The sequence below is a fragment of the Triticum dicoccoides genome, chromosome 2A (genome assembly GCF_002162155.2).
Source record: "Triticum dicoccoides isolate Atlit2015 ecotype Zavitan chromosome 2A, WEW_v2.0, whole genome shotgun sequence".
Lineage (NCBI taxonomy): Eukaryota > Viridiplantae > Streptophyta > Magnoliopsida > Poales > Poaceae > Triticum > Triticum dicoccoides.
Genome location: NC_041382.1, coordinates 31,810,830 through 31,822,830, shown reverse-complemented (window position 1 = coordinate 31,822,830; position 12,001 = coordinate 31,810,830). Strand labels below are relative to the sequence as shown.

The 12,001-nt window shown below is 44.9% G+C and overlaps 1 pseudogene; it reads left to right on the top strand.

Annotated features, from left to right (window-relative positions):
* Positions 1 to 4,685: 4,685 nt before the first annotated feature.
* LOC119358770 lies at positions 4,686 to 11,744 on the top strand (annotated as a pseudogene).
* Positions 11,745 to 12,001: the final 257 nt, after the last annotated feature.

Below are 12,001 nucleotides of genomic sequence, written 5' to 3'. Positions count from 1 at the left end.
AAAAGATATATTTTTTAAAATGTTTAACATGTATTTGAAAAAAGTAACTTGTATAAAATATATGTCAGACATATACAAAAACTGTACTACGCGTATGTAAAAAATAGACATCAGAACATATGATATGAAAGAAAATGTTAATAATGTATTCAGGAAATGTTAAACATGTATAAAAACACGTTTCATTTGTATAATTTTTTTTACAAAGGGTATAAAAAATGTAGACATCAGAACATATAACAAAAAAATTACTCATGACGCGAGATGTATTACGAATTATTCTGGGCTGTATATATAGCTCTTGTGGCGCTTTAAGCACCGCCAAGCAAACCGGCCCTCACGCGCTCGCTAGCGTGGTCGGCCCGTCTATGCTGCCGTGCAGCATCGGTCGGGGTGTTCAGCCCCAACTGCTTCGTTAGATAAAAAAAATACTGGCTCGTCCGCTCAATAAACGGTTGACCAGTGTTGACCTGCTGACAGTCGACTTTCAACAAAGATAAAAAAAATGGTTCACGAGTTTGATGAATGTTCGCAATTGAAAAAAGTACATGGAATGTTGTGAATAAATGCACGGATTTGAAAAAAAAAGTTCATCGATAATGAAGAAGTTCATGCATTTGAAAAAAAAAAGTTCATCTCTTTTGTAAAATAAATTCGTGGATTTGAAAAAGAGTTCATTGATTTTATTAAAAGTTCACTAATTTTAAAAAATGTAAAGAATTTAGGAAAAAATGTAAAAAATTTAAAAAATATTCATTGATCTTGATAAAAATCATTATTTTCTTTTCGTAAAAGTTCACCAAGTTGAAAAAAAGTTCACTGATTTTGGAAAAATACTGTAGTAATTGAATTTGAAAAAAGGTCACGGATTCGAAAAAAATAGGAATTTGAAAAGTTCAAAGATTTTGTAAAAAAAGGTCGCGATCTTGAAAACACAATTGAATTAAAAAAATTCACGAAATTTAAAAAATAAAAGAAAAACCATCCACCTTAAATTAGGTTTTGGCGAACAGAAAAGAAAAAAAAAAGGAAAAGGGAGTACGTAATCACATCAAGTGTGGTGACCGAGGTGGTTACTTCAGTTTATTTGAAACAAGGAGATCGTGGCTTCGAATAACCTTGTACATTCATTTTTTTGCGGGTTAACAGAAAACTGAAAACAAAGTAACCACGCCGATCACGCGATAGGGACCCTCGCGCAATTGTTCGGCCAGCCCATATGGCTTCATGCATATTTGATCTTTTTTTCTACTTTTTAATTTCTTCCAAATAATTTTATTTCAAAACATAAAATTAATTTAAAAACACAGTGTAAAAATAAGCGAGCATAGTTTAAAAAATGTTGATAGCATAAATGAATGTTTGTAGAATTTAAAAATGTTCATGTGTTTCAAACAAATATACGTGACATTTGAAAAATAGAATAGTGTATATCAATGTTAGTGTAATTGAAAGTAAACATTCGCGCCAATCAAAAAATGTACAATATTTATGTAATATTTCTAAATAATTTTTATACAATTTAATGTTTTGTACCACTCAAAAAACTTTAACATTTTTAGAAAATGTTAAATAGAATGTAAAAAAATGTGTATTTTGTTTTTGAGTTATGCTTGCATATTTTAAAAAATGTTCTGTACCATTCGAAAAATGTTATCGATGTGTATTTGAATTTTTTTAACCCATATTCAAAAAATAAAAGTAGGTAATTCACGTATTTAAGAAACTAGGTTTCGGATCCACACCGAAAACAGCCGGTATTTTACTGAAAAATCGCGTAGGAGCAGCGGATCCGTGCCGAAGACGGACGATATCCGATCGGGACTGCGTGCGGGGTCACCGGATCCGCGTTGGGATAGCCGGAGTGCACACCGGGGGGGGGGGCGAGGGGAGGGGGCGGAGTCCGCACCGAAGACGGCCAAGATCTGCGACTCGTAGACTGTTTCAAAGAGGGAAATATGAGACATAATGAGTAGAGAGAGTGGATAGTGGTGGCCGTTGGGGATATGAGCGGTTCATGAGTGGGACCACGACCTTGTATTCCTCTCGGTATCTCTCTTGTACTGGAATAAATAAATAATAACGGCCTACATATCCTAAATTCCACGTGTAAGCAGTAAACCTAACCGGTATGTATCTCATCCGCTTGAAAAAAGACTTCGGAAATGCTAAAACTCTGACATCAAATTTTTAGTCATGAGGATGACAAATTTAGTTTATGCAAGCATGGCAATTTTGGTGGCAAAAAATTAAGAGAAAATTGCTTCTATACCATCGACAATCTCAGCAATGGCTCATTTGTCATCCAACAAAGCTCCAATGCTTATATACCAAACACAAACAAATTCTATTGCTTATATACCACTAGCAATTAGTCTACCGTTATCTTAGTCCACTAAGTGACCAAAATGACTGTCCTGCCCTCAATAGCAAATAAGCACAACTGTAAAACATGTCCAGAAAAAAATTTGACAGCATTCCCTTGTATTTTCAACATTCCAGCACAAATATAATGACTACCTAGCAATTTCAGCATATAAATAGTTCCAGCAATAGACTAATACTCAAGAAAATCCACATCATTTAGAAGAGATTCAGCAAACACCATATTAAATCTTAGACGATTAGTACCAAGTTCACATCATCCAGAACCAAAAAATGTTGTTCACACAAGCAAGTCTCTGAATAAAATAGCATAACCATGAAGAGGTGCGATACATAAATAATACGCGAGATTTTAGAGAATTTCATAGTTTCAACTTTTCTTTTTGCTTCTAACGGCCATTGCTTGGCTGTTAGGCGCAGCTCTCTTCTTGCTTCGAGTGCCCATTGCAGGGCTGTCAGGCGCAGCAGATATGACCTTTGATCTACATCAAATTTTTTAATTACATACTATGGTACACTCACAGAATATAAGTAAATTTGGTGTAGTTTTCATACCTTCTAGATTTAGAGGTAGTCTTCAATGATGTCAACTTGGCAACATCGTCTTCAATTGCATCACCTAGACATGAAAGTAGAGCTAGTGCAGTTCCATTTTCACTTGGACACGGAAGCAGAGGTAGTGTACCATCAGTTGCTTGATCTGATGTTGTACAAATACCTTTTGTAATGGGTTTTTTCTTTCTTTTGTCCCTACATGAGTTTCATATATTAGCTTAAGTAAGACAAGAGTAAGGTGGAACAGAAATCTCATATTAAAATAGCAAGTACCTTTTTTTTGCTTTGCTACTTCTGCATAGGCTTCTAGTGCTTCAGGAGCAGCATCTTTGCAGCTTTACCATCTATGTCCATAAGCTTTGCAAATTGGACACTGGTGCTGGCCTTTCTTTCCCTTCCCCTTGCTATTCTCAGCATCACTTTTGTGCCTTTGTAGCTTTGGCCTCCCAGGGGCCCTCCTAAGGATTGGGGGATTCAAGAAGAATTCTTTGTTCACTCTAGGCCATTGAGACATGTCGGTTAGGCCAAGAAGAATTCTATGTCCTAAGCAATTTCTGGAATAGCATCCGGTCTAGCATCTTCCGCAACCCATTCCTCATCATCACTGCTATCCTCAACATAATCATTATTTGGTATATCTTTTTCTCTGACCTCATCATCACTATCGGAACCAACACTGCCAACCGACATGTTCATATTCTTCATGCGGATTGTCAAGATATGTATCTATTAGGCATACACTAGCTTCATCAATGACATTACTTGATTGACTAGGCAGTGTTATAGATGGTGTTTGGTCCGAAGGAGTAAATGGAACATGGACATTATCACTTCTCTCGGAATATTTGATGATCAAATGGCCACTTCTATTCTGATCAAAATAGTCAAACATGGAAGAGAGGGTTGCATCGCTCCCCACCTCGCCGGAATCATCGATGCTAGGGTTCTGGTCGACATGGCTGCTGGGAGAGGTTGGCGCTGCTAGCCCCCGTGTGTTGGCCGTCGAAGAGGTAATGGAAGAGAAGGCTAGAGGCGCGGCGTCGATGGGGGCGTGCGACAGGGGCTGGGGAAGCGCCGCCGGCGGTTCCGCCATGACCCGGCGCCTGGATAACGTCAGAGATGCGGTGGACGAGAAGCATGGGGAAGCGCCGGCGAGAGTTCCTCCATGATTCGGCACCAGCGGGGGATGGGGGAGCAGCGGTTGGGGCTCTGGTGGTGCCGGCGGGGGTTCGGCCATTGCGGTTCGCTGGAGGCCGGCGCGTGTGCGTGGATTGGGGATGATGGGGCGCATGCATTGAGTCGTGGAGATGGGAAGGGTCGGGTGCGTGCGTGAGTTTTTTTTTCTAAACCAAGGGTAAAATTGGAATTTGTGTGAAATATGACAAGAAAATGGAGACTATCTAACGGCAGACTAACGGCAATGACAAATAAGCAATAGAATTTGTTTGTTTCTGATATATAAGCACTGGAGCTTTGTTGGATGGCAAATGAGCCATCGCTGAGGTTGTCGATGGTATGGAAGCAATTTTCTCAAAAAATAAACTGAGGCGATCTTTGGAACAGAATATCCATTGAACAAGTATGAGCAAGTGCGCGCGCGAGGAAGTAAACAGATTGTTTGTTTTGATTTTGACTGTAACCGCCCGAGCGGCCTCACCGCCGCCAATGGAGGCCACCTCCTCAACCTCCTCCGTCTCTCCGATCCCATTCGCTTGAGCGCTCCACGGAGGATCGGGGCGTAAGACATGGGAGGACTCCCTTGGTGGCTGGCCACCACCGAGTGCACGCCGCAGCCGTCGTCGTCAGGCTCCCTCGCCGGCACCCTCGCTTTCATCTTCCTCTCGCCGTGCCCGCAGCGCGCGCTCCTCGGCGCCATCGACCTCCTCTTCCTCCTCGCCTCGCTCCTCCTTGTCCTAGCCAAACGCCGCGGCTCCGGCCGCGCGGGGCCTGAGCACGAGGCGCTGCTGCCGACGCCCACCGCGCCGTCACGGTCCATCACATGCGGTTATGCCGTCGCGCTCGGCGCGTCCGCGGTCTTGGCCGCGGCGTCCGCTGTCCTCCTCGCGATCGCGGCCTTCCTCCTGCCGCCCGCGGCGTGGCGCTACGCGGAGTCCGCCTTCCTTGCCGCCCACTGCGCCGCGCACGCCGTGGCCGCGTGGACCGTGGTCGCCGCTTCGCGGAAGCCGGCCGCCGCGCACCCTCCGAGGCACCTCCGCGTCTTCTGGATCGCAACCGCCCTCTGCGCCGCGCTGTTCTCGGCCTCCGCGGCGATCCGCTGCGCCGGTGGCTCCCCGCTCTTCCCCGATGACGTCCTCGCCTTCGCCGGCCTGCTCCTCTCGCTGCCGCTCGCGTACATTGCTCTCACCACCTGCACGTTGCGCGATGAAAGCGACGAACAGGACCAGAACCCCAGCGCGGCTGCGGCGACGCCATACGCCACCGCATCGTTCCTCTCGCGCGCGACCTTCAGCTGGATCAGTCCACTCGTCTCCAAGGGGCACGCCAATGGCTCCCTCGCCGCGGCCGGGGACGTGCCACCGGTGTCGCCGGCCCACAGCGCCGAGGCGACGTACGCTCTGCTCGCGTCCAACTGGCCGGACGCGGCGCGGAAGTGGCGGAGCCCGGTGGCCGTCGCGCTCTGCCTTTCCTTCTGGCCGCAGCTCCTACTGACCTCCGCGCTCGGCCTCGTCCAGCTTGCGTCCATGTATGTCGGCCCGTCGCTCATCGACCGGTTCGTCGAGTTCATCCGCCACGGCGGCACGCCATGGGAGGGCCTCCGGCTAGTCCTCATTCTGCTCGTCGGCAAGGCGGTCCAGACGCTGGCGTCCCACCACTACAACTTCCAGGGCCAGCTCCTGTGCATGCGCATCCGCGGTGCGCTGCTCACGGCGCTGTACCGCAAGTCGCTGCGGCTGTCCGCCGGCGCGCGCCGCACGCACGGCGCCGGCGGCATCGTGAACTACATGCAGGTGGACGCCTGGGTCGTATCCGGTGCCATGCACGGGCTGCACGACCTCTGGCTGATGCCGCTGCAGATCGCGGTGGCGCTGCTCCTCCTGTATGCGTACCTCGGCCCGGCCGTGCTCATGACGCTCGTCGTGATCGCCGCGGTGGCCGTGGTCACCGTGTTCGCCAACAAGCTCAACATGGGCTACCAGTTCAAATTCGTCGAGGTCCGCGACAGCCGCGTCAAGGCCCTGACAGAGATGCTCAACCACATGCGCGTGATCAAGCTGCAGGCGTGGGAGCATACATTCGGCGACAAGGTTCGGGAGTTCCGGCGGGCCGAGGTCGGGTGGCTGAAGAAGATGATATTCTTCGAGTGTGGCAGCACCGTGGTGTACTCCAGCGGGCCAGTCTCCATGGCCGTGCTCGTCTTCGGGACATACCTTGCCGCCAGAGGGGAGCTGGACGCCGGCAAGGTGTTCACGGCCACCGCCTTCTTCCGCATGCTTGTAGGGCCCATAAGCAGCTTCCCGCAGACGATCGCCATGTCCGTACAGGCGTTCGTGTCACTCGGCCGGCTAGACAAGTTTCTGTCAGACGCTGAGATCGACGGCACGGCGGTGCAGCGGCTCCGGGGATGAGGTGGCCGTGAAGGTGCAAGACGGAGTGTTTGCATGGGACGTCGAGGGCGGTGAGGGCGAGGAGAAGGATAGCGGAGGGGAGGAGCCGGTGCTGAAAGGGATCGAGATGGAGGTGAGGAAGGGTGAGCTCGCGGTGGTGGTCGGCACCGTTGGCTCCGGCAAGTCGTCGCTGCTGTCGTGCATCATGGGAGAAATGCACAAGGTCTCTGGAAAGGTGAGTGTACTGCTTAGTTTTATATGAGTTTATATGAAATGAACAACACCAGCAAACATTCAGGATCCATTGATTCAAAGGATTTCTAAAGAATTTTTTAAGGATTTTAATATATGTACATGAGTTGTCTCATTTGTAGGATTGCAATCCATAGGATTTTTTCTTAGAATTTATTTTGCATTAGATTTTAGAGGAACATTTTCATCTACTTCAACTTTGATTCTGGTGTTTTTCTTATTTTGCGACCATTCTAGAAATCCTGTGAATCAGTGCAAATTTATTCTAGGAACAGGAGAGCGTGCAAATTGTAACTGTTCAACAGGACAGTTAGTTCCACTCTGTCACATACTCTATCCATCCCAAAATAAGTGACTCAATTTTAGTACAAAATCGAGTCACTTATTTTGGGACGGAGGGAGTACATTGCAGATGATGATATCAGGATGCAGGAATTTATACATTGACATTGCAGAGCTTTTCTAGTTTCTAGAATTAGGCCACCCACAATTTCTAGAAAAAAGAGCTTTTCTGTTCCTCAAATCAGCTTAAGTACTTTTCTCAACTTCTGCCTCATCTGTCATATATTGTCTTTTGTCTTTGATATAGGTTAGCATATGTGGGAGCACAGCATGTGTCAGTCAGACAGCCTGGATTAGAAATGGAACCATTGAGGAGAACATCTTATTTGGGCAGCCAATGCATCTAGAAAAGTACAGGGAAATCATACATGCTTGTTGCTTGGAAAAAGATCTAGAAATGATGGAGTTCGGCGACAAGACCGAAATCGGAGAGCGTGGGATCAACCTTAGTGGTGGCCAGAAACAGCGCATCCAGCTAGCTAGAGCAGTTTATCAAGATTGTGATATATATCTTCTTGACGACATATTCAGTGCAGTCGATGCTCATACTGGCTCAGCTATCTTCAAGGTGAATCTTATTTTTTTATACTAATAATGGACAGGTGACAAACCCTCTAAATAAATGTATGTTATATAGTATCTCATTCTGTATACGTTATATATCTTACTCCTTTAATTTTTTATTCAGGTCTATCAAGTTTGTGCTAAGTACTGTGCTATGCTAGTATTTTAGCCAGTTATTAAGCAGCACACTAACAGTTAATCCTGTTCTGCAGGAATGTCTCAAGGGCATACTGAAGAGCAAGACTGTCTTGCTTGTTACTCACCAAGTGGATTTGTTGCAAAATGTGGATACTGTATTTGTAAGTTCCATTTTTCAACTCCGCGTATTGATTTTGGAGAAAATAGAGTATACATATATTCTTGCTTCAGAAATGAAGAAGTGAATAACTCGGAACATATTGCAGCGCATCACTAGAATGTTTTATTTTTGGTTCAGTAAGTAGAGAAAGAACAACTGTATTCTTCATACCTATGGTTCCTAAAAACTTTCTTTGTATGTTCTTCAGATCTATTTAATCTTATTTTAGTTATCTTTACCTTTCAACATATGCCATACTTATGGTACTATGTGAAAGATAGCACGGTGATATTATCGACAGATAACAGAGATGAAACTACATTATATAGTTTGGATATGAACATGCAGGTGATGAAAAATGGTGGGATTATTCAGTCAGGGAATTACGGCGATTTACTAGATTCCTCTTCAGATTTTTTGGCTCTTGTTGCTGCTCACCACAGTTCTATGGAAGCATCTGGGGTGGAAGGTCACAATGTTCAGAACACTGAGAATTGCCCAGCCACCACAGTATCACAAGAGCCCTCTTCTCTTAACTCCAACTCCAGTAATGAAAACAGCCATACAAATGCCGTTGTGCCGAGCAAAGAAGCAGGTTCGTCGAAGCTGATCCAGGAAGAGGAGAAGGAGAGTGGACGAGTAAGCTGGCATGTGTACAAGCTATATGTCACGCAAGCTTGGGGCTGGTGGGGAGTTCTGCTCATTCTAGCATTGTCTGTGCTGTCAGAGGGCTCCACAATGGCCAGTAACTACTGGATGTCATATGAAACATCGGGGGGCACCATATTTGATATCTCAAAGTTTCTTGGTGTCTATGTTTCGATAGTCGCTGTTTCAATTGTGTTTGAATTTATCGCCGTTCTTTTCCAAGCATTTTTGGGGCTTAAGTCAGCCCAGGCCTTTTTCAGCAAGATGTTAGACAGCATTCTGCGAGCTCCGATGTCATTTTTCGACACCACTCCTTCAGGAAGGATCCTAAGCCGGGTATGTCTTATGAGGCCATAGATTTAGTTTGTTTACCGGCCATGTATACAGATGCAATCATCTGTGTATAATGTTTTCAGGCATCAGAGGACCAGACTAAAATAGACGTTTACCTTTTATTCTATACGGGTGCCGGCATATCGATGTGCATTTCGGTGGCTAGTAGCATTGCAGTTACCTGTCAAGTAGCATGGCCATCAGTCATAGCAGTGCTTCCTCTACTGCTTCTGAACATTTGGTACCGGGTATAATCCAGACACTACAATGCATCTTAGAGGACTCAACTAATTCTTCATTTCACTAAACCGTATGTGAATAATGGCAAAGTTTTCTTTTCTGACTTTTCTTAATGTTTCTCAGAATCGTTATATTGCAACATCCCGAGAGCTAACTCGCCTTCAAGGAGTAACAAAGGCACCGGTTATTGATCACCTCACGGAGTCCTTTTCGGGCTCTCCAATTATAAGGTGCTTCGGGAAAGAGGATGAATTTTGCCAAAAAAGCTTGGACATGATTGATTCGAATTTGCGCATGTCTTTCCATAATTATGCAGCAAATAGGTGGTTTGGGTTTCGCCTGGAGCTAATTGGCACACTTGTGTTGTCTATAACTGCTTTTCTCATGATCACTTTGCCTACCAATTTCATCAAGAAAGGTATTAGTCTCCATCAACTGAGTATTTAATTATTTATAGAATTGCATTACATAAACTAGTTTCGTGCAACTGCTAGCAACTGGGCAAACTTTCTTAATTTTCCACCTTTCTGGGTCTGTTTCTTTGTGACCTGCAAATGCATTATGACATTCCTTCATTGATATTACTGTTTCTAATGTAGAATTTGTCGGCATGTCTCTGTCCTATGGTCTTTCTCTCAACTCCTTGGTGTACCATGCAATTTCTGTAAGCTGCATGATAGAAAATGATATGGTCTCTGTGGAGAGGGTGAATCAGTACAGTAGCCTTCCTTCTGAGGCAGCAGGGACATTGGCAGATTGTCTGCGTCCGACGCCAAATTGGCTCCAACGGGGAGACATTGACATAAAGGATCTAGAGGTCAACAATTCTTTTTTTTTCTTTTGTTGATTCTTCCTTTGGCAAGCTTCTTTTTGTAAGCTACTATTCTCTAGGTGACTGATAGAAATGAGCCACAAAATGCTGTTTATTTAATTTCAGGTCAGATATAGACCAAACACACCTCTAATCTTGAAAGGCATTACGATAAGCATCCGCAGTGGAGAAAAGATTGGCGTTGTGGGAAGGACCGGCAGTGGCAAGTCAACTTTGATCCAGGCGTTATTCAGGCTTGTGGAGCCAGCAAAAGGTCGGATCATCATCGACGGAGTTGACATTTGCACTCTGGGCCTTCATGACCTGAGGTCTCGCTTCGGTGTGATTCCTCAGGAGCCTGCACTGTTTGAAGGAACCGTGAGAAGCAACATTGACCCAATTGGGCAGTACTCCGAGGCTGAGATATGGCAGGTAACAGGATATAGCTACTGTGTGTAATACACGAACTTCCTCTGTGATACGCCGAGTAATTCATTATTTTTATTGGTCTTAATATATTATTATAAGGTAGAGACGTACTGCTCTACCTTCTGTTTCAAATTAATATATTTTTTCCTATATACACAGGCCCTTGAGCGTTGCCAGCTGAAAGACACAGTAGCTGCGAAACCTGAGAAGCTTGATGCACAAGGTATATGCTTATCATATGGGAATCTTGATCCTATGTAGAATCATAACTAAGTGTTACAATGCAAAATGGTAGTTCAGGCTTTATAGTTGGTTCCGATCCCATAAGGATCCTGTGATACTGATCTTTGCTTAGGTACAAGTATATGTTTAACAATGAGAATTGAGAGATATTATGCAGCAGGGAAGTAAATGACATTGTTCGTAGAGATTATCACCGTACAAGCTTGATTGATGGTTTTCAGTGCACTCTAGGCACGCATTTCACATTCTTCGGTGACAATCATAGTTTTAAATAGCCAGCTATAGCTCTGCTATAGCCTTATCAGCCGGGTGCCACTAAATGTTCGCCTTCACAAATAGCCCGCTATAGCTTATTTGGAGGCCCGCCACTATTTTCCGTAGCCCACTATTTAAAACATTGATGACAATAGTCAAATACTTGTTGCATGTTCGTTTGTAGTTGCGGACATGGGTGAGAACTGGAGCGTGGGGCAACGCCAGCTCCTATGCTTGAGCCGTGTCATACTGAAGCGCAGCCGGGTGCTGTTCATGGACGAGGCCACCGCTTCTGTTGACTCTCAGACGGATGCAGTCATCCAGAGGATCATCCGGGAGGAGTTCCGTGAGTGCACTGTCATCAGCATTGCTCACCGTGTCCCGACCGTCATAGACAGCGACAGAGTTCTGGTGCTGGATGCAGGTAGGCTGCGCCCCTTTTCTGTTACATACACGATCGAATCATACTATGTGTTTCTTGTGTCTTTCACACAAGAAGGAAACTGAATTATGTATGTATTTTACTGTTTCAGGGTTAGTGAAAGAGTTTGATGCTCCATCCAAGCTGATGGGAAGGCCTTCAATTTTCGGGGCGATGGTTCAGGAGTACTCAAGCCGCTCGTCGCAGGCAACCGATGGATGATGTGCATGCATGTCTACCTAGAAAAGCCAAATAACATAGATCAAAATTCCAGATGAAAAAGTTTAGAAAAAAACAAGTAGTCGTAGGAAAAGATGAATTCTAGAGTGAAATCTGTAAAGTATGCAGCCGTAGGACAATGAGCATATCCGAGTTCAGCATGCCTAACAGATATAGAGGACATCTCTGAACCTCTCCAATCTCTAGCAAACATACATGTTCTTCAAATATAATTTCGATTTCTCCAGATAGTCCAAAAAATAGCAGCCATACCAATAGAGACTAGATGCTTACTAGTCCACCCCTTTTTCAACAGGTTATCTTTGTCAACATAGCATTTTTCTTCAATAACCATAAGAACACTTTAATAGTGGGAGGTACTTTAACTTCCCACATAAACGTGTGTGGAAAGTTACTATCATTGAACCAATTTTTGATAG